The sequence below is a fragment of the Anabas testudineus genome, chromosome 18 (genome assembly GCF_900324465.2).
Source record: "Anabas testudineus chromosome 18, fAnaTes1.2, whole genome shotgun sequence".
Taxonomy (NCBI): Eukaryota; Metazoa; Chordata; class Actinopteri; order Anabantiformes; family Anabantidae; genus Anabas; species Anabas testudineus.
The window spans coordinates 22,875,928-22,900,615 of record NC_046627.1 but is presented as its reverse complement, the minus strand read 5'-3'; positions in this window follow the sequence as shown (position 1 = coordinate 22,900,615).

Here is a 24,688-nt window from a genome sequence, read left to right as displayed (position 1 = left end):
GAGGTCAACATACTGTACCTTTGATTTGACAACCTTCTCTAACATTTATTTTCACTTACTATTTTTTTTTAACCACTTTAACAAGCTGTGCGGTGCCTTTTTGTCACCGTTGTTTGAAATTTATCATACATTAGATAATAAATTATCTCAATCAATCTAATAATCTACACAAAGGCTTAATGTTACACTGTGCAGAGCTTCAGGATTATAGTCAAACTATGTCCATGTCCAGAGCCAATAGATGGTGCAGCTGGAAAAATGTAAATCCAGGCCAACTCAAAAAATGGATTGTTTACTCTGAAGCTCTGTTTACACAGTATACTGTGTAAATAATCCCCTACTCTGGATTCTACTTTCCCTTAATGGAATAAAAAATAAATACAAAATACTACTATAGCTTATTGATGTGCATCAAAAAATGTACCTCCTGTATACTTTCTGGTGCAAACTTTGTTTTAAAGTTGTTTCATAGAGTTGAGTTTAAATGACTTTGCATCAAGTTAAAGTTCGGGGGCTACTTCCGCACTTGGACGTCCAGGTCTCAAAACACAGTCTTTCAGATATAAGAAAAAAAACAAAACAAAACAAAACTCAGACATATTCTAAACCAGAGCAAGTGGAGAAACACAGGACCAGTGTGTCCCATTGGTTATCGCTGAGCCAAAACAAAAACACACAGCAGACTGACTGTGTATATGCTGTGACACCAATTCCCTGAGGGAGCTCAGATTTTCTAAGCTACAATGCTTCTCGGGACTGTGATGAAATTAATCCCATTTGTGTGTAAAGTTTTAGAATATAAGCTTCTTATCCATTGCCAGTGGAGCTGGCTAAGAGTGATTCCTTCTGTCTAGTCTGTAGGAATTCCTTTCTCTCTTTTTCTCTGAGAATACACCATGAAAATATTTATGTACATTACAACTTACATAGGTTTTATTACTGACTTTTGTTATGCACAAAAAAATGTGAGAATAATATTTTCCGCATGAAAGCACAGCTGCGTCTCAGTGAGCTAGTTGTTTCAGATTGTTCAAATTTGCAGTTGCTGCAGTAGATTCAAATCTGCACCAATTATCTCATCAAGATTTAATTAAGACATTACGCAGAGTAACATAGTAACATAGGCTCGTTTTAATCATGATCCACCATCCAGGGACGTGTAAACCCGCTCTCACCCACTTCTCATTTCATCACCTGGAGAGTTTAATAAAGGTTATGAAGGAAAGGCGTTTCATTTTTAGATGTAGCAGAACGTTTTATTGGTGGGTAAGTTTGAGGGAGAAAGCTTGGTGGATTTGAAAAGCCGTGGCGATTAAATGCATGTCGTGTCAAAGCAACAAAAAGTGAGCCACAGTGTAAACATTGAAGAGCTGTGGAAAAAAAGGGGACTCAGTATTGAGAAATGCAATTTTGTGGCAGCAGGGTAAGTTGTTTAAAAGGTGTATGAGGTTTGCACAAAACACAGGATGCACGCAATAGCATAGCTTCTTATTTCTTCCTTTTATGATTTTCAATTCCGAGTACATCTCGAATCAGGCAGGAAAAATATGCAGCTAGTCCTGTACCACCACACAGTCACACGGAAGATAAGACGGCCTCAAATTCATGTGGAATTTTCCTTTGAAGCCTACACCTGTCTTGTTAGAGGAGTGGAAAGAAGTCCTTCAGTTTTTCCTTAATGAAAACTCAATTAAACCAATTACTTTGGGCTACACGCGCAATGGCCAGCAGCTGCGTGGCTTTGAAGAAATGCAAATTCTGAAAGTGCTGAGTAGTGGAAAACTGGCACCAATCCAGGTGTGTGTGTGTGTGTGTGTGTGTGTGTGTGTGTGTGTGTGTTTGTGGTAGGCACATTTTTGCTCAGTGCCATCATTGTGAGGACCATTTTGGCCAGGTTCCATTATTTATAAGGGCTGTTTGAGGGTTAATATAGTTTTGTTGCGTGCATAATTGTGAAGCTTACTGTTATTGTAAAGGGGATGTGTTATCTGAATGAGCGTCTTCAAAAAAACACTACACAAATGTATGTGTTTTGGACCCAAAGTGGGGTTTTGGATTAAAGTACTTTTTTCTGCTGAATCAAAAAAAAGCCCAATTTGCTGTCACTGCAGGAAGAGGTGTAAAGAATACGCAGATGTCGGCGCTGTGACGTCTGTGATGAGTGGGTAATTTGTTTAAACCTAACAAGGAAGCTTGGGTGCGTGTGAGACTTTGTTTTCCCCCCTTTGGCACATTTTACTGTTACGGTGCACTGTTTTGCTGAGTGAGCATGTTGTATGTCAGTGACGCTCTGCTTCACACCTGCCAGCCGCTGTACAAACACAATCTGCAGCACACTGAGCAGCAGTGGAAGGTTAGGTGTCTCCTAAAGGCCTCCTCACTGACTCTAAGTTACACTTAGAGAGTAGGGATACAGTAGCTGAAATTTGATTTCTCATCAAATGCCTACATTTCAAAATGACCTGCAGTGAACACAGTGTTTCTTTGATGGGTCACGTCCAGCAGCTGTGGTAACATGACGTCCAGAATTCATTCTTTATTTCCTGGGAAGAGCTAATGATTAAGAAGGAGCAGCTGGAAAAGCAGGTGAACACAGTCAGGTGATTAATTAATGAACGAAACCCAGAAACAACTAAATGGATGGAGAGGAACAGCACAGGGTTGGTTTCTCCATACGAATGAACTTTCACAGGCTTTAACATCAGATGCATGATCAGTATACAGTAAATGTAAGAGGGTGCAAGGACTCAAAATGTTCCCCACATCACACTTACACACATTCACACCTGGAAACTACCCAGGACAAACACAGACATATAGATATAGCTAGCAAACAGCAACAGTCCCCAAAGATTAAGTTAAAGATTGTTTTTATCAAACTGCCTCTGTCGCTGTCCTCACACTCACTACAGCCAAAGAGCGTCTGTCATTATCTGTCATTGGCGTCAGATGTCTTGCCCTGACAGTGACACACGGATAACAACATTGTTGTGTCAAATCTAGTGAAAACTAATTAACAGAATGCGTTCACTGCTTGCCACTATCTGCATGTTAACATGTAAATCAGCTCTTTTAATTTTGTTCTTCGATGATTTTGGACCTCTACTGTTTTTAGCTTGAAACCCTCAAGCGAAGTACTGCACAGTGTGCATTCTTAAAAAGGACCTCCAAAGGTCCACAAGAGAGCCCCAAGCAATTGGAGTTGTCACAGTTGGAAACCTGGTCAAAGTCAAAGACATCATTAGTGCTTTGGCACAACTAAACTTCATGAAAGCTATACACGTACAAGCTTCTTAAGGGACAAACGTCACTATTTAAATCTCATTGTAGTTTTTTTAAAATTCATATTATTATTATTGTTGATGTTCATGTGGAGCCAATGACCACTGGAATTCACATTCCTGATAAATAACATCACATCATTAATTCTCCAGATCCATTATTCGGCTAAGATCAATGAAATACAGCATGAACTCAGCCACAGCAAATATTTGAAAAAGACGGACGTGGATGTTTATTTACAGTGAACCGTTGTGGGTCGCTGCTGGAGCGATCTAATAAAATAACTTTGTAATCTCTCAATTTGAAAACTGCAGTCAATTTATTTATTCAATATGCAAGTAGTGTAAGACGTCCAGTTGTGTAAATGTGAGTGAAACACAAATAAAAATAAAAAAACCACATAATTACCAGCAACGGCTCAGACAAGCAAGCATCCACGCAGCGGGTTCCCCCAGTTTCTAATGTGCTATTTTATTGACACAAATTATTTGCGCAATGCATATTCATTAGTTGTTCAGTCAAAAATAGAAATAAAGCCGAGACGCATGCCTCTGCACAGAAATTTTACTTGTGCTGGTGCAATTCACAATTAAAAATTAAAACCGTCTCTGTGACATGTTTAATTTAATGCAATTTAAGTTTGTGCTGTTTGGAGCAACTGTTCTTTTTAGCTTGTGCTAACGCTGAGAGATTATTTCACGTCGGTACACATCAAACCCTGCACTCTTTACCACCAAGCATCTTTCACACTTTTCAGTCTTCACTTTAGGTGTTGGACTCTACATTTCACTGAGCCTCAAACTTTAAATGTCCACATGACCACGGGGCATCAGGCATTAGCATTTATTTTGAGCGGGACTGTGATGTTCTCAGAGATTACAGATCTGTGACTCACACTGAAAAGACAGGTGTATTTTTACATAAATAATAATAATAATTAAAAAAAAACATCTTCCCTAGATGAAGAGAAGAAGTGGTAGATGGAATGAGTGATAGTGAGAGAGAGAGAGATGCGATGAGATGTGAAGGGGATACAGGTGCAGAAATGCCTCGTTCTGATCTCTAATTCTCTGTCTGGAACAAACACAGACTCTCCGATCCAAAAGCAGAGAGCATGCCAAGCTCCAGCAGAACAAAGCCCAAAAAACTTGTGATGAATTTACAGCCGCTCTGCCCGACAGATATAAAGACAGAACAATCGCTCAACGTCAAAGTAACACAGGCTCCATATTTAAGCTGCGGCAGCAGGGAAAGAGAGAAGTGTTTAAACAAGCTGAGAGACAAAGGTAAGGGGAAAATTGTGTGAGCATAATTACACATATTTACATTAACATAAGAATACACCATGGGGTTTGAAGCTGCCCTTGATGTTATTACTGTCTTTATTTATAGCACAGGAGACCCCAGGAGGACATGAGACATGTTGTATAATGATACTTTTTCAGTCCTCTAGCGTATCTAATGTTGTAACATCACATTGGTAAATGTGAAGCAGCAGTATTTTTGAATCATTTTTTCAAGTATAAAGCACAAGGACTGAAAAATTTGCAGAGAAAGACGAGTCTGGACATATGCGATTAATGAGCCACAGTTATCTGATGTCTGCAGTATAACAGGCAGCATACCGAGGTCCAGACAGTACAGCAACTCAAGTGTGTGGTTAGTCTGTTGCCATTTGGACATGAGTATATTAATTTGCGTCATGGACCTCTTGTGTAACCGCACTGCATCTGGCATGGTATATTATCAATACATCTATCCTGCTGCCTTAAGGAACTGCAGAGATATAATGAACTAAAGAAAGTCTTCATACAACCGGTCATATTCATTTGTTTAAAATTGTTCAGTCGCATTTTCAGCATCATTCTGTTTCTATGCATTTGCTTATGTAGATAAAATCACTGGAATACAAGTGGTAGGATACTTCTTAAAAAAAAAAAGATGTGGTTCTATCACAGTTCTTTTCGCAGCGACCCTGACAGCTCTCTTTGCTCTGCTTTGTGTGAATAAGCCTCCAATGTTTTGAAGCAGTAATCGCATCAGAGTAATACGACCAACTAAAGCATGACCCTGCAATGATTCACAGAAGCTATAAGACTGGGAAATTGCTTTAAAATAATCTTGGGGCAGCACAGTGGTGCAGCGGTCAGCACTGTTGCCTCACAGCAGGTAGGACCAGGGTTTGACCGGGTCCACAGGTTGACCGGGTTCCTCTCTGTGTGCAGTGTCTGTGTGGGTTCTCTCTGGTTAATTGGTGACTCTAAATTGCCCATTGATGTGAACGGTTGTCTCTCTCTTTATGTCAGCGCTGTGTTAGACTGGCAATCTGTCCAGGGTGTACCCCCAATGACAGCTGGGAGAGGATCCAGCACTCCTGCGACTCTTAAGTGGACAAGATGATGGATGTTAATCTCACTGAAATTACTTTAAAAGCAAGCCTACCTTACTCACATACTCATAGACCTTTTGACTGTGGTTGCTAACTTGAACTAAAGAGCCAAACGTGGAAATGGGCATCAATGCATTTTGCTTTACATCACAAAAAAGACAGCAATTTGACAAATACTCAACCCATGGCTGCATTACACTTAGAGATGTGGTTGTGCAGGTAATATTCACTGTGTTCAAGGTGAAAAAGGTCAAAATAATCAAGAGAATGGGAGGTCTGATGATGATCTTTTTGGCTCAGCATCACAGACACCAGGTCTCGTTATCCGTATCATTAACAGCAGAAAGTCTCTTCTTATACTCATATTAGGTGGAAAGGCACTGTATATCCTTCTGCTGTAAAAAGTGGTTCTTAATTTTGCAACTTCCAGTTGCAGAACTCCTCACCTGTCTCTCTGGTTGGTTAAAAATGTTTTAGACAGTGTCTGTACCTCATTTTTTACCTCATCCTTACTAGTGATGAATCACCCTCATTCATGCATCAAACACCCATGATGGCCTTATTTTATTTAACATACTTGATGATGGAAATACAGAAAAACAAAAACGCATGGCAAAATACAGCACATAGGCAAAATTTAAAGGGCACACCCAAAACTTAGCAAATCATATTTTTTGTCATGCACATATGTAAGAAAGTCTTCCCGTGGTTCACTCCATGTCTCCTAGCCTCTTAAAAGCATGGCTTATGGTGTAAACCAGTGATTCCCAGCCCTTTTAGCATGTGTCATTTAAAATAAAGCAACTTCCACTTGTGGCTCTTCTTCAGAGGCTATAGCCTCATTGTGTGAAAAAGAAAATCATATGCAATAATAGGGAATCAGTGGTTAAAATGATAAATAAAACAGATAAACAGACAAAACACAGAGCAAAAATATTTCCACAAATCTTTTTCAGTGCATCCATATTCGTTTCTTTGTCTGAGCTTAATTAGTACCTCAGGTCTCAGTTGAGGTCATACAAGTGCATGGCTTTATAATTGGAGGCAGACAGTTTGTGACACTGCAGAAAACAGATTTTTCATGGTGAAAAGACTGGTTAAATGAACTGCTGGGCCTGTTTAATCACAGTCAGGTGCAGCGACTGAATTAAGCAGGTGTGGAGGCTGATTGAGGCAGCAACTGAGGGTTATGGAGATGAAGTCGTGCTCTTCCTGTGACTTTGTTGCATATTAAAATCGTTTTTTCATAAACGGTACACACGCTGCCTGCTGCAGTGTCCAGATTGTTCTGATTCTGAATGAAGAGAACACGGATGAGCAGGTTCACAACACAAAACAAAACACTTTTGAATCAAAATGTTAAAGCTGTTGTATAAAAAAATACCAAACCAGCATATGGGTCCGCTTTGACCCTCCCTCACCCTCTGCCTTTTAGTGGTAGTGTCACAGGTGAGGCGAGTTCGCTCCCCTGCCTGTGTAAAACACAGCAGCGATGGGTGTTGGCGGAAAGAGCTGTGAAATCTGTGTTTAATTGTGATTTAATTGTCTGACTACTGGGGCTGTTTCTCCCACACACTGGAGGAGAAACACCATTTCTGATGTGATTCAAACTCAAGTTGTCATCCACAGTGTTCAGTATGAGGATGACTACAGTTAAGTTTGTTTTCATTCATGTTGAGGCGATCACACATACAGTAATGCAAGTGGTTGGAGTGTTTTTTGTTTTTTTGGGAACACAGCTTAACCGCCTTGCATTATTATGCTTTACCACACTCCAACTCTAACTTTATCCAGTAACTCCAGAGCTCCATGTCAACAACAATTCAGCTGCGATTCTCACACACATGCTTGTACGTGACGTGCATCAACAGTATTTGAGTCTAAATCAAAAAAACTAGACAGACATCATGTCAAAGCCAAATGTTTACCTTGAATATTGGTGCACAACAGAAAAGACAGAACACGTCAATACTGAACGTCGATTTGTCAGGTGACCAGCCGTGCAGCTCCAAATGAATGAGCCTTATCTACCTTTAAAGATGAACAGTGTAATAAGAATAATAGATACTTTTTGGATAGATATTAATGCCCATGTGTAAAATCTACTGGACAACAGGCAGCTACATTTAAAGTGAGTTTAGGGTTCAGTGTCCTGTCCAGGGACACTTCAACATGTGGCCAAGACGAACCAGCTGGAACCAACAAAATCCATTAAACTCGCTTTCTGTGGCAACCTGAAGTCACTATACAATTGAACGATTTTCAATATTTGTTTAATGTTATCAGAATATTCATCTGAAGTTCTGGAAACTGATACAAAACAAGCATGGAAAGTGCCTGAATTAGCAAACTTTCACAGCCCAACCAATCTCATAACATGCTATAACATCTATAACTCTGCCAAAGAAGCAGACTACTTTTAACTTTTGTGCACACTCTCTGGTTTGTTCATAAATGGGCTACATAGGGCTTTAAGGGATAAACAAATGCAACACTGAAGAGGGAAAAAAAGTTGTAGGTATAATTGCATCATTATTCTTTCTCTAAGCCCAGATTCCCCAGACAAGTCCAATAAATATTGTGTTCCACAGTATCAACGTGTGGTACACAGCTGCAGGTATTTTGAGCCACATTTAAGGTGTTTTCTATGGAGGAAATATATGTTTCAGCAGATAAACAAGCTTGTCAGATAGCTTATCGAAGCAAAAATTTGCACCTACTGTAATTGAGATAAGCTCCCCCGCTGCTGGTGTTTCCTCGAGTCATACACCCACCAAACAAGCCTGAATGAAAACAGCTTGCAGGGGGACATACAAAGATACGCAGACACCAACGCTCGTGTCCACGCAAACGCACACTCGCACACACAAATACAGGGTTATGAAGCAGTTTTATATCACCCAGAGCTGTTTTTAGTCTGCACTTGACTAAATGCAGCACTGAAGTCACTGGAGTGATACCTGGCCCACTCAGCTCTATTTTAACGCCTGTAGTCATCTCTTTGCGTATGTGTGTGTGTGTGTGTGTGTACGCATGTTTGTGTGTGTTGAGAGTGTTAAAGTGCATTATTCTCATGATGAAGTTTGCTTTGTGAATTTTCGAAAAACAGTGTTATGAAGTCGTCGGCCTGAACCAGTAAGCCCTTGTGTTTTTTCCCATAAGTCATGCTTACAGTGAAAAGTATATTGACCTCAAAATTGCACTTTTGCAAATGTTTCCTCTTTCCTCTGGCTTTGAACAGGATTCACACTGCTCTCTCTTCGGTAGTGCCAGAGTTTATTATTTCGATTTATCATATCTGAGATCAGTGCAAATAGAAGGTGCTGCTTGACGACATGCACAGTATACACCATGGCACGGCTGTACAATCCAATATGCTTCAAAACTGGAAGCAAGACCTGTACGATGGAGGTGTTCCTTTAATTAGACCTTCTTGCAGGAAGAGCATTAGATGAACTTGCTATTACTTTTACTTTACTTACTTTAACTGCAAAGAAAAAAAAAACATATTTCAAATGTTTAATTATCTTGTGAAAGTGATATCTAAGGAAAGCTTGCAGGGAATTCCAAAGTTTTAAGTAAAGGTCGTAGTGACATCACGTTCATCCAATCATTGTGAACACACATGTCAGGAATGCGTTGAGGGAATTTCTCCTAATTCTCCACCTGGATTTTGTGATGAACTGTTTATTTTTTGGTGGCCAAAGATCAAGGTCACATGAAGTTCATGCAATTCTTTTTGGTAAATTTGTAAAGTCAAGTTCACTGTGACCTCATGGGTGTCGTATGCTCATCAATGCCATTTCTCAGAAAAGCCTGGAAGGAATTTGATTCTATCTGGCACAAGCACCTGCTTGTATTTAGACTATGAGTCTGGACAGACATGCATGTAAAGGACATCGCTGGTTAGAGAAGGCACAGAACTGCAATGCAGCAATTGTTGTTGCATATTAGGGTGAAAATAGATATAGAGTTGGATTCAGGCGTCTCATGGCATCCATGCTTTAACAGTGTTGATTATGAGCGGGTCCTGGCAGACATTTATAATATTCTTCATATTGCGTGTAGCGTATTCTAAGTTTGTGCATGTATGTCATACCAGACGGAGTTGGGATGTTCGTGAATCCAACCTGATTCCAAATGCAGCACAGACCACCATAAAGGAATAAAGGAACAGCCCCACCTGTCAATTGTCCTGATTGCTGCTGTACATAAAATCTGAAGCATTCACATAGGGAACAGTGGTCAGGGGAAGGAAATTGATTTTGTGCTATTCGGCTTAGACAAGTTATTGAGGGTATGTTCCACCTTTTAGGGACTATTGTAGGTATTAAAAAAAACATATGGTACAAGCATTAATGATTGCTAAACATATCAAAACCAAATACACCCACAACTACAGAAATAAGCTCAATTTGGTGTTTGCGTGTGTGGAGCTCTCGGCCACCATCCAAACAAATGCCTCATTTCATAGTCTCTTCTCGACGTCTTTGCTTGCCAAATGGTTTCCATTTCTACATGCAAAATGCTTGTGCAAACAGAATAGTAATGATTAGAATTAATATTTTGGACACATCCAACCATTCCTTTGCTCAATAAGCAGCTTTTCGTGTTTGAGGAATGAATCAAAGTTAATGAAGTGTCCCAAAGTGCTGTCTGATTTCATGCCGAGTACTGGATCCATCCATCAGTCCACCCATCCATCCATGCATGCACGTTTGTTATGGTAGGCAAATACTCAACATGTACTAGCTTATTACTGTCTCAGAAGCACACAGCTTTTTATTGGCAAATGTGAGGCTGGGTGTTTAGCAAATCATTTTAATTTGCATTGAGACACAATGCCTGTGCTTCTTTTTCTTTTAAAATGTATGATTTTCACATATGATTAATGAACATATCACGAGTTGACCTGATGAGCTGAAGCTTTTAAAGTCATCTTTCATTTAAAATATGATTTTAAAATCAAGTACCTCTCTACTTTGTATTCTAACTTCAGAAAGAAGTTACAATACAGAAGTAAGAAAGTAAGAAGAAAAAGTAAGTGAACAACACAATTTTCTCACTGTCCACATCAATTAGTCATGACGTGTGATCTTATTTTCACCAAAGTCACAGATATACACAAACACAATATTTCAAGGTAATAGAACACAAACAGTCGCAATCTACACACCCATTAAAAAAAAAAGTAAATCAAACAGTTGTTTAGCTTCCAAAGAGCAGATGAGGGAGGAAAAAACAGGCTGGTTACAGAAAGATGGTGTTGTGCAGAGAGCAAAAAAAAAAAGGAAAATGACAAAGAAGAGGGGAATGTAGTTCGGTCCAAAAAAAGTAAAACTGTGTGAGGGACTCAGAAAGCAAGAGATAATGAGAGGAAGAGGAGGAACAGTGAGCTAAGGATGAAGAGGGAAACAGAGGAGGAGAGGTGTGAACAGCATGTAACATACTGTATCTTTATCTTCTGTCTTTGCAAACAGTTAAATAATAGCAAATATAAAAACTATGTAACATCCATGTCACTCAGGATACTGGTCTGGTAAAACACATCACCTTTAAAAACAAAAACAAAAAAAAGTAAACTAAACAGAAAACAAACAATCCTGCATCATCATTAGACTGAGAGTGAGAGAGCAAAGGGAGCTGAGCGGAGATATGAATCTTCCTTAGCTATCCGGAGCATCTGGAAGCTGATAGGCCTGAAAAAGGTTAATTAGATTTAGTCTGGCCATATTCATTACAGAGCGGCATAAAAATGATTCATAACGATTTAGTCTAATGTATCTGCAGTTACTTTATTATAATAAGTTTGATAAGAATTGAAAGAGAAGAGAAGGAGAGAACAGGGAAGGGAAACTAGACGAGCTATAATGGGGAATAAGAATTTGATAGAACAACAAGGGAGAGAAGTGACGTACAGGATGACTTGTCACTCTGGTGACATTTCCCTGTAAGGTTATATTACTGGAGAATTCAGAAAGTAAGTTTGATACATGTTCTGTTCCTCAATCAAAGTCACAGCTGTGCAACATAACATGTTCGAGTTTCTCCATTCGCACAACATCCTCCTCGTGCTGAACACTTGCCCATCGCATGCAGAAGAAATGTCTGATAATCACTGTGCAGCACCTCACGTTTAAACGTGCAGCCATCATTTCTTGCCATAGGAAGGCAGAGCCTAGAGAAAGCGGTGATACATTGAGAGGCTGAGTCGCAGTGCTGTGCGCCAAGACGTGGAGTCTGGGGGTGGAGGGACGAACAAGACAGAAATGAATGTGACAGTGCACCTGCCGTAATCATGGTGGGTGATCTTAGAGGTGTGTGCCAGGTGCTTGTGTGATCCAAAGCACATTACCTGTAAAGGATAATATGCTATTTCTGTAAACAAGTGGTGGGTGAGTGGCAACATACATTTAGTCATATTTGTATTTAACCTTTATTTAACTAGCTCACTTGTTAACTGTATAATCAGAAAAACATGTTGCTGTTCAGAACTGAAACATTTCACTGCTGTCCAATCTTTAAAATATAGACTCTTGGTTGAACAAAACATAAACAAAACAGAACAAAACGAAAAGAAAACAGCTTTCCGACTTTTAACGCGACTTATAAATAATTACTTAAAACTTAACAGAGAGATTGATCAATGGTGAAATATTATTTGCTCCAAGAATTCCCGTGTGGCATCATTAAAGTTTCATCCTTTTCATGGTAGGTAAGTAATGTCTTGTACCCTGTCGGCTCCGTGAGCCATTTCCTGGGATGTTTCTAAATAATTCATGTGAAGCTACTGATGACAGCTTAATACACAAGAGCAGTTTGATGGATCCATATGGAAACCACAGAGAGGCAGTGATGGGTATTTTAAAATCTTGTTACAGTCATTACAGTGCATTTAACTGCACTATAGCCTACGTTATGTCTCTGCCTCTTTTCTGCTGCGGTGACCCTGCACAGGTTCGAACACACTTCCCATGCATCATCTCGCCCAACTTGAAATTGTGTGGAGTAGAATTAGATTTTAGCAAGACACTGAAAACTAAAAGCATCACTAACTAAAAGCCTTTCCCCTTTATCACTTATCTATACAACGTGACGGCAAACTGATCATGAACTATTCAGAAAACTATGAAACACATGCTCCAGAATCTGAGGGACACAAATGAGTATTAACTGATGGGGTCAAACATGGAAAGAGTGATGGAGAGTGATTTAATTAAGGTGAATTAATGAGAAAATGAAGTGAGCAGGAAAAAAGGAGATATAAGGAAATAGTGATGGAAGGATCTTGTAATAGATATGATGCGGGGATATGGTTGATGTAAAAACAGTCTGCAGTCTTTTGGAGCAGTTAAGTGATAGGATGCAGTGCAGTTTGATCGCAGACACGTGATAATTGATGATGTTCATCTACTGTACATATAATGCATGGTGTCATCACATTTACATCATATTAGCAGTTTGTTTCCTCTATAGTCAAAAAATCGGGAAGCTGTTCTTGGGAAATGCACGGCGTTTTAATTTCCCATGGTGATTGCTGGGAAAGCCTCTGATTCTGCAGATCTGAATGTGATTAAAGTTGCTCACCATTCTGTTCTGGCATTTCTAAATTGCACTGATTGGAAAGGAGACTCCGCGTGGTTGCATTTTTAAGAAGTGAAGAATTAGCTGCTGTCAGTTTAGTCACTGTGGGTACGGGCCTTAATGTTTATACATGCTTATATGCTTACGTACTGCTGCTACCTGCTAAATGTTTTAAACTTTTAGTTACAGCACTTTAGATTTTTAGATTGTCATCCATCATTCAATGGCATAATTCTGCAGCATGACATCAAGCAATCCAAGTTACCTGCCAATTAGTTTGAAAAGCCGTGTTTGTTTAATGAGGCGGACATGTGCTGCTTTAGGCAAAGGATGGTTACAGAAACCATTAATTTGATTCAGTTTTTCCTGTTTACTGCACATTGTAAGAAGTTCTTTTCTTTTTTATATAGAAAAGAAAAAAAAGCCAACAACTATCCATTTGTTTTTCTGTACAGTGCTTCTAAAAGCATGATCGTGGTCTGCAGGGACTTTTTAGCTAAATGCTTCAAAAAATGTGTTTTATACACACGTATCAATCTGGATCCTTTAATCATTGTTTTTCCTCCTCTTGGCACATGTAACGTCTGTTATTTAGCTTGGCCTTGGGCTGATAAGTCTGTGTGATTTTGTCTGTTTGCAAGCACATGTGCGTTCATACTCTGTTGCCACTCGTTTCGTGTGCCTGACTGATAATCAGGTTATCGGTTAAAGCCACATTGGCCCTGCATGTATTTGAACTTTTCTTCCATCTTTTCTTTTAAGTAACTTCTAAAGATGCCAAGTGCAGTGCAAGGTGCAGAAAAAGGTCAAATCGTTTATTGTTTTCTCTACTCTTGCCTTCAAGAGTAGTGCCTTCATCCATAATGCTCTTGTAAAGGTGCTTTTAGCACCCCTATATACCAACCTGTAATGAGGTTGTTTCACTCCACCAGATCTGGGTGAGACATGGGGCATGTGAAAGTTTTTTATGACTCCTTCATACTAAACCAATCTTTTCAACCTGTGCTCGTGCACTCATCACCATCAAGGGGATCGCCGCATTTTATTGCTGTATGTTTTTACCACTCACCTCAATCTAGGCCTAAGAAGAGAACAGGCTGCAAAACAACAACAACAACAAAAGAGGCTGCAGAAGTAGAAATTATTTAATAAATAAAGGGAGGGAACTAAATTCACATCCACTATAGTGGTATCCTTAATGGAAATAAAAACTGGGGCAAGTTGAAGTCACTATAATCTGTTAATCTGCTATACAAATAATATGCTTAACCCAACAATTTAGGATTGTAATGTAAAACTAGACACAAGTATGTTAAGCTATAAAAAAATATGCATGGCACTAGTCAGTAAGTAGGAATATGATTTCAGAGCCTAACTTTAATGCTTTTGAATCAGCCGATCGCAGGTTTTGTTTTTGAAGATGTGTCAAGATGGGGTGGAAACTCTCTCTAACACAGAGTGTTCATGTAGACAACTACAAATCTGCAGTTTTTAAGAAAACAAGCAGCAAACCAGTTCTGTTTTCTTATTTGTTATAAAATACCACACAGCCAGCAAAGATTCATTAGTATTCAGTTGGCGTACAAATCAGGCTGTGTCTGAAGCAGAACTTTTTCTATTTAAAATTAATCTTTAATGGTCAAGTATGACTTTCTCCAGAAACCAAGTACATTCTCAGCAAATATTAGATAAAAGCAACCTTAAAACTCAAGAAAGAACTAAATTGAAGAATATATTGCAATACAGCTGGATAACAAATTATCTTTCCATACTCACTGAGTTTTGAAGTTTGCCTCATGCTCTGCTTTTAGAAATCAGTCTGTGCACATTTGACCTACGTTAGATTATGGTGGTAACCTGTGTGTGTAAGCTCATTGAACTGACCCTGTCTACCATTCATCCTTTTTTATTTTAAATGTTGGAACAATAACACATCACTGCATTATAAACTAGTTAACAGGACTAGTTAATGGATTGGATGAAACGTCCAACCTGTCCCTTTATCTTTAGTAATCCTTCTTGTTCACCTTGGTGAAGTGCCTCCTCCTGTCTTCAGCAGCTCACAGACCAGATCCTCTAGATGGATAATCGGCTCAGATCGGGGTAAAACTGCATTTTCTTTTTAAACCCTAGGCTTGGAGAAACTTCCCATATTAGGCATTCAAACATCATATTAGAAATGTTTCATGAGAAATGTAATTGTTGTTACGGTCCATTAACACCACTGAGATGAGGGATATAAGCAGATGTCTCCTTGTCTGCTTGATTGGATATTTCCGCCTGCGGTCCAGACATGAAGGAAACTTTGAAATCTGAGTCTAGTGTCGGTTCATTATCTCGCTCACTACCACTTTCTGCCAGTCCTCTCTTTTCCCACTTATTCTTTTATCATCTCTTCTCCCCTTTTATTTTCTAATTTCCCTTTTTTCTCTTACAATTTCCCTCTCTTTCTCACACACACAGAGAGCCACATATTTATCCTTTTTATACTTTCCAGGCAAGCTCAGTCACCCGTCTCTCATACAAATCATTCTCAGACACAGTTTTCTACCCACTGATCCTCAGTTTCTCACTCTCTCTCTTTACACACACAGACATATATAAATAATTACCTCAAACATGCTCTATTCTCACACATACGTATCTCTCTCACCTCTGGTGCGTTCACACTCATGTCCTCTTCTCATTCTCTAAACTGAATTAGCCTGGAAGTGAGGCCAGAGCAGGCCCATTACCACCGCATAATTACATTCATTTAAGCTTCAGCTCAAACTAAACCCTCTACTTCTTGTCTTTCCTCATGCCTCCCTTTTGACCCTGTGACTCTATTCTTTGTGCTTTTCCTTGACACTTATTGTCCTTTGCGCTAATTAAATTCCCAGCTTCCAGTTTGTTGGCAAAAAACATTATAATGGAACTGAGCTTGTTGGACAGCTTCATTTTAAAAAATCATAACCATCCAGGTTAGGATAACAGCTCCTGAGATGCTGGAGCCTCAGAAAAAAAATTTAACATGACAACTACAATCATACCACATCCAAAGAGCCGGATTCCCATAAGCTAAAAGTGTTTGATTATTCAAAACAGCCACTTGGACTTTTCAAGTTTCAAGTCTGGCCACAAATATTCAACTCACAAGTGCACGAGTTGCCAAACCATAAAGCGGATTAGACCAAAGAGCACGGACACAATGCTGCAACGGCCACTTCAGGAAAAAAAAAAAAAGAATAGATTAAGAGTGGCAAAACATGAGCTGGTTCAGTGAATCACAGTTTCTGCTGGGGATGGTTCAGTGAACCTGACTCTAACGGTTACCGCAGGGCGCTGTGGGCTGCTGGGACGAGGTGAAACAGGATGTTTGCAGCATCGATGCACAGCTGAAAAATTAAAATGCCTTGATGAACAAGTCTGCGCTAGCATCCACATGGAATATCCAGCACCTTTATCAAAAGTATTAATGATGTAAAAAGGTGATGGATGGATTTGATGCAGTCCCCGAACAATACCTGTGTTACCTTACACTAAACTGATTACAGTCCCATGCAGTCAGATACAGAGTTGTTACCTGGTTACTGAAGTTATTAGTAAAAGTTACTGAAGTGGTGTTATACCATGTGACTGTAAAATCCCTGGCTAAGAACTCTGTCTCTCCTTGTCTTTCCTGACTTTTACTCTATGGTGTCACATTATATATTTTGGCCATGGTGCCTGTGCCGTCTTAGCAACTGTCTTAAATGGCACCAAAAAAAAAAAGGAAACATGCATGAAGAAGTAATGGGTGTCAAAAGATTAATTAGAAGACATGACACTGGTGACACATTCACGCTGTTTGTCCTCTTCCCCTGCAGTCATGTCTACTGCAGACTCTGTCCCGTCCTCTACGCCGTGTCTATATATGGACATATTGTCCCTAATTGAACCTCCATGCTTAGATCCTGCCTGTCTGGTTGCAAGTGCCCTGTCCCTTGATGGACCCTTTTTATACCCTTTAATTGTATTTTTTTTCGGGGCAGCTAAAGGATGATGTAATGTAGACACATTTTTAAGTCCATTAGTGAAAAGTAAAAAAAAAAAAACTAGCTGAAAGTCTATGAGGCCACATCCACATACTATGTAAAAAGCTGCCATAGAGGAAGTACAGGAAAATACACACATTCCCATTAACTGCTGCTCAGAAAATGTAAAAAACATGATTCTATTCCTCATTTTCCAGCTGATATTTAGTATAATTCAGCTGTTAGGTAAAAATGACACAGAGAACAGGAACCTCTTGTGCAGCTATCCCACACAAATAGCTCCCCTCTTGTCTTATCTCTGCATCCTACATGTTTCCACTCAACACCTCACTCCCACCGGTCCTCCTCTTCCTGCAGTAAAAATACCAGAGTTACCTTGAAGAGATCATTACACCGATGACCCAGGGAGGAGAAATGACATTCACTAATTCAGTCGCACCTACATAATGATAGCTGGGTGTAGAGGAGCTATATATGGTGAGTGTCTGATGTCAGGTAAGGCATCACAGATCAGGACCAACAGTCAGTTATAACCATGAATTACAGATGCTTAGTTACATGGTGGGACATGGTTAAAAGAACTGACATCCACATAATTTAATTCAGTTTGCATATCCATATAATATACTGTATATCCATAGCTCATCATATGTTTATTGTGTTTAATTTGTAGAGATGTTAGTCTCAGTCAGGTTCAGTCCAGTGTTGGTGAAATATAATACAATAGATGTGCTGCACTGAAAAACAAGCTAATGAAAAAATAACAAAATACGTTTAATTCACCATGGATTGATACCTGGATAGAGAGAGAAATGTCAGATGTAGCTGTTTCAGAATCTGGAAAGCTAAAGTTAAAGACAGGTGAGAAAGAATAAGTCTTAGTATGAATGGTGGGTCCCGACATGAACTTGGATTAATTTAGGTTTAGCTGATATTATTCATGTTAAATAATTCCCAAGGATGTTTTTCTTTTACATGTAACCTTGTTGAACTTTATTCAAGGTTGAAAATTGAGTTTAATGAGTATTAAGTAGTAAATACTTGAGCAAATGTTAATTGCTAAGGTACGTACAGTACAGTACATTTATGTGTTTAAAAATCAAGACTAGTAGGGCTACATTTGTCGGATTAGTTTTCCATGGAAAGGGAAAATACAGTTGTAATTAGGGACTGTGTGATGATGTGTGTATTATCTAAAGATTGTGTGTTTGGTGAAGTGATGAAATGCAATCTAAGACAAAGCCCTTCCAGTAAGTCAGTGGCTCATGTCCTCGCTTTCTCTCAGGAGCAATATATCTTTCACCTCTTTCCAAAAGGTGACTGGGAATTTCAGCTAATTCAATTACTGCAAAGCCAGTAAGGGAGATAACATCAAGCAGATGCACACACGCACGCACACACACACACACACACACACACACACAACACAAGCACTCTCCTAAACATCAAACACTGATAAGTGAAAACCACTTGAACTCTGGAGGGATGGTGAAAGCAGCTCAGGAAATTGTTAGGTTAGTGGGAGAGAAGTCCTACATACATTTCAGAGACCGTAAACTTTAACTGGAAGCAAAACAAAACCAATGAATATTTACAACCTCAACACTGTGTTGGTTAAGCTATAAAAGGTTTCAAACAGCTGGTACACAATCCACCTCCTGGATGACAGCTATAAGCCAAATGGCCAAACAGACCATAATTTCAGTCCTGGGAGTGTTGCCATGACGACAACAACATCCCCTGCATCTCATATTTCCAGTCCATTGTCAGTCATAATAGCCCTTCAAAGGATTTTCAGTCCAGCTTGTCTTTCCTTCTTGTTTTATATTTTCAGAGAACATGGGGTGTAATTTGTTGAGCCGGGGCTCCTTCTTATCTGTGCCATCAACTTCTATCGGCCTGGGTGCATCTTGACTTCATTTCATCGTGATGGACTGAAAGGTATTAGTTGTCGGAGCGTTCCACGTATCAGCTCGATGTCAGTCGGCTATTTTCTGGAGGCTTAAGCAAGTTGTCACTCTGAGTGCAGGGCTAAGCTGCCCATCACAACCTCCGAACAATACTGTAATGGAGGGGAGGGCAATGAGGAAGGACACGGAAGGGAAGGGAGAGGAGAGAGAAGTGATGTGAATTAATTCCTGTCAACTTTAAATACATTTAAATAAATAATGTTGTCCATTTATATAGATATATTTGTACTGAATTTAGTGGTAATCTGTCCAATAACTGCTTGGACATTGGCTGTGGATGACATTGGCTTCACTTAAAGCCAATGTCATCCACATGGACTACTGATTCCTTTTGGCAGCAGTTACAGTTTTGCATCTTCTTGGTATTAGTCAGGTCACAAATAGTGTCTGGTGATCACCAAGAATCTTTTCCCTCTCACACAATTAAGCTTAAAAATGGGAGACTGGAGACTTTCCAAAGCTGAACCAATCATGAAGAAGAGAGACCTCTTGAAGCTTGACATCCCACCCTGCCCTTGGGGTGGCTTGATCAATACTTTCTGAAGCAACTGTAGATAAGGGTCACTCACGCTCTGGCAAATGTTAACCAACACACACTCAAACAAGGAGAAAACATTAACTAAGCTTTAGATTTGCAGTTCGCAGAGTTTGATCAATACTGATCACACAGGGTCTGTACCAGGTCTTGTAGTGTCGAGTTCAAGTCAAGTGTTATTCTGCCATTCAGAAGCTTCAGCAGACAAAGCAGAAATGCTGAGTTTGGAGTGACAAAGCTGGAGGCCAAATCTTCTGTGAAATTAAATAATCAGAATTTTAAAATAAAAATGAGTCAGTGTTTATCCTAAAAAATGCCGCACAGCAAAACAGCAAATGTTATTTTTTAGAAATCTCTAAGAATGTTGTAGTTTGTGAAACTAAGACCTAAGAAATCTAAACATATTCTTGACCTTGTTTTATCATTTATCATAACCGAAAAGATCTCAACCTTTCCTTATGCCTTAGGACATTTAGCAATAATAATTTGGCCAATCGTTATTTTGGCGTTTAGGACAAGATTTAGCTTAAACATAGATGTCTGCAAATCATTAAAAACCTACAGACAATCCGGATGGAAGTAGGGCTGACAGCACACAGTATATTGTATTTTAGATACAAATACACTTGATAATATTAAGTGGAGCAGTAAATATCGTGTATGTACAGAGTAAGAAGCAATGGGCCTAAAATAGATCCTTTTGGGACATAGTAATGTGATGAACCTTACTACAATCATCATGGTTGTCATGTCACAAATGTCAGGTGAAGCTATGAAGGTATCATCTTTAAGGCTAAAAGGTTGTAAGGATTTGTTGTATAAGACAGTTGGGACAACTGAGCTACTGTGTATGCGCAATAAGGTTGAAGGACTTTGAAGGACCCACAGTAGCTTTATGGCGCTAAAACCAAAACAGGCAATGCACAGTACCTAGATGCAAAATGAATGCAGCGAGGACACGGTCTAGAAACTGTTTTGAAATGTGGTATCAAGTTAACTTTTTTTGTGCACCTTTGCTCCTTGTATGCTGAACTGTTTCACTGTTAAATGGACAACAAGAAAAAAGACTGCAGTCAGCAGTGATCCTATTTAGCCGGTTTCGGGAAGGTAATTACTAGCAGAACCTTGGAGTGCAACATTATCCAAAACACTCATCCTCTCCATCCAGTCTCGAGAGGAGAGCAAATCAGACTCAAAGCACTCACATAAGCACTCAGAGGCTGTACAGACCAAAAACACAAGTCCACACACACCTCTGTAATTATTCTTAAACTTCTTTTTAAAGGAGTACAGATGAGAGGCAGCAGCTGGGACTGAGGACTGTGAAAGCGTCCATGTTATAGACTCAGAGCAGCATTGTTAGCTCTACAGAATCTCATCAATATACTATTTGTCAGCCTGTACAATAAAACTTTCTCAGCTAAATTTTATCCTTCAAAACCTAATTCCAGGAGTCATTTCAAAATGATCAAGATTTAATTTAGCATGCACTTTCACAGCCCCTTAGAATGAAAATAACGTTTGTGCATGGAGGCGATCAAACAAATGTATTTCTGTTTGAATAAAAATGGAGAATTATGCTGGAATTTATGTGTACCAATTCTAACAAGGTATGTGATGCATTTGTTAAAACAAATGTGATTCAATGCACAATCAAAATGAAGACGCTCCTCACTGACGGAACGAATCCCATCGTGGTGAATTAGCTCAAGGAAAATAAAAATCTTTAGAGAAAATTTTTTTTCCGTTTTCAGTCGGTTGTATTTGACTATAAATAGAAAGGTGCCTGTGGGATGGTAGCCGGGTTATTGCAGCTCTTCTCTTGGTGTGCTGTTTTTGTTAACTATCTTATAAAATATCATATTGTGTACTTTTTCTGGGGTCATGGGAAGACAAGGACTTACTGGGATAATTCTGATCCCCGCAGTTGTTGAGGGACTTTTGGTGACTGTGTCAGGTTGGGCTCGTTACCCTGGATCCGCTGTTGTTTACACACAGCAGCAGATATTAAATGTGTTATTATCTATTAGCTGCCATCAGACTTCTTGGTCTTCGCTGCCCAAAGCAAACTCAAGTGACCTGGATAATTACTGACTGATTTGCCTGATTGCACAGCCAAAGGCACCTTTTAATTTGGTGTTGTGCTTGCCTCTCTTTTCAATATGGAGTCACACTTTAAATGTAATATTCATTTTGTTTGTTTGTTTGTTTTACTACATTTTTAGTCTTAGTTTTGATGCAATTTTTATTCTGCTGCTGGGGCAATTTTTCCCATTGTAGGGTCAATAAGGTAATGTCAGGGGTGCTTTTTCATTTTTATGTGTAAATGTACATACTGGCTGAAATCTATTGTACCATTTCCATTTTCCACTTGCATAGTGTAGTATAGTATAGTTTATAAACTATTATTTTTGTGCTTTTATTTCTTAACAGCGACATAAGTGACCCACAACGCTGCATTATTCTGGGGTATTCTTTGTGAAATGCATGTAAATGTACAGCTAAACTCAATGAGAATGTTTTTCGTGAAGCAGTTTTAGAGCCTGGCTCTTATAATGAATACAAGTTTCATTACAGCTTTAAACATTTTTGGTTTATAAAACCATATAAAGTGAACACATTTTATTTCAGCAAGCTAAACCCCAGTGGTAATGTCTTTTGCAGGCTTCTTTGGTGAATGAAAAATTACCAGAGTGTGGTGTGATTGAAGATACAGTATAGCCCATATTGTAACCCAACTGGGATAAATAGACAAATAGTAAGCTACTTTGTGCAGAGAGGATAAAAGCTTCTGTTCTGTCTTGCTGAAATGGGAAAGCTATTTGGCACTTAAGAACTGTGCACTGTGATCTAGTAGGTTGTGACAACAATTTTCAGGTATATTCAAAAGCATAATCATATCTATATCCAGGAGCAGATGAGTGTACCCAAATGTGAGCACTTTTCAAAAGGCCCTTGAAATAGGTGCTGGAAAAAGAATATAGATAGTGTTTTTGGAAAGTTATAGGTTACAGATGTTTACTCATCGTGGTATATTTTAATTTCTTACTCATTGTGGTAAAAATGTAAAATGTAATGAAAATATTTTAATTTCTTGATCACATTAGTGTAACTAATTAAATTGGACTTTTTCAATGTTTTAATTTGGGCAATATAGCTGAAAAGTCTTCAAAATATAAATCAGACAGTGTGAAAATCAACTCAACACTGATTATTTAGGTTTGACATTTAACATTTCGATGTTAAGCATTGGCTACCTGACTTGATGTTGTTAGCTGGTTGCTGCCAAACATAGCAGATTCTAGTTGCCTAATGCTGAGATGATGAGAGTAGGTGGAGATTTGAGGGCATACAGGAAAATGGACCAGTCCGTGGGTCAAAGATAGACCCAGAATGGCTCTCAAACTTTATGTTTGGCCTATCACCAAAAGGATTGAGTGTGAAGAAGAACAAAAAAGAGAAAATTACAGCAGATGTGTAAGATATTTTTAAAGATGTTTTTAAAAAAGATGTGAAAGATGAAGATTTAAGTACAAGTAACGTTAAAGTCTAACGGAGTATTAACTGAGAGCAGGGTGAGGTATCTATTGTCTAACAGTGGCAAACACAGCCACTAATACCTAGCCTCATCTCTACTGTCCACTTCTAAGAACTGCATTAGAGAGGAGAAGGACACACAACCGCCAGCCCCTGCTGTGCCCCAGTGCCTGCCCCAGATTTAGAGCAGCATTTAAAGGAGCAATCTACTCGTTTTACACATTTAAATGTAGTAATTAATAGTAAGAATACTGTGTGTGGAAGCCCTTTATTTGTGCTATATAGGGCCTCAATAGTACTTCTTTCATTTATCTTGACATAACGTATGTTGACATAATTAAACAAGTTATCAATTTTCCAAATCTTTAATATAATGGTTGAATATCACTCATCTTTTTCTGGGCACAAGCGAAACCTAGAGTAGGCCTGATTACCAAGTGTCTCTCAGCTAATAAAGTGGCCCAGCAATGAGCTCTTGGACATCTCTTCAAAAATACATCTATCACGCAGGTCGTTCCACAGAGGCTAACTCCCTTACTGACAAAGAGATCGTGGCTGAGGGAGCTTTGGGGAATGAGCGAGGGGGAAAGTTAACAGAAGCTTAGGGCGTCGTTTAATGGCATGGAGAGATAGGAGCTGAACTAAGAAGGTCAGGAAGCAGAGGAAGGAAAGAATAAGTTGAGGGAAGGACGAAGGCAGCTGAAGAAAAAGTCTGGAGACAGATGACTGACTGTTTGTAGACCTCGAGTGGGATTCAGCAGGAAACTAGTGGGCTCAGGCAGGATGTTGGCACAGTATAACAAGAAAACTGGAAAGACAGTGAAATGATAAAGGAGATAAAAGAAAATCACTTTTTATGTTTTTTGACCTAAAATGAACCTTTAAGACAGATGGAAACTTGGAGAAATTTTCTGAATCTTGAATCTTGAAATGACAAAAGGTGCCTGCAGGAGCTTGCTCTCCAGGTGACGGTAGTTTTATGATACTTGTGTCAAAAAGCATTGAGCAATGTGCAAGAATACACACATATATCAATAAATCACACATACTGTGACTTCTGCACAAAGCAGTGTTCATCTTTCTAATTGTTGTACTCAGCAGAATCACAAGGGAAAACTTAAAGTGATCGAGTCCCAACCACTAAAATAACAAACCACACCAAAATATTTTAATATATTTTAAGCAAGTAATGGCTAATGGTATGAGAAGCATTCAGCGGCTGTTACAGAGAGATTGAACCAAATGTGCCTTTCAAAGCTACACAGCAATCAGCTTTTTGCTCTAAAGTGTGTTGGATTTTTTTTTGCCCTTGCACAAATTCACACTCTGCAGCTTTAAGGCCATTCAATTTTCTTTATCGCCATGTGGTTGAGAG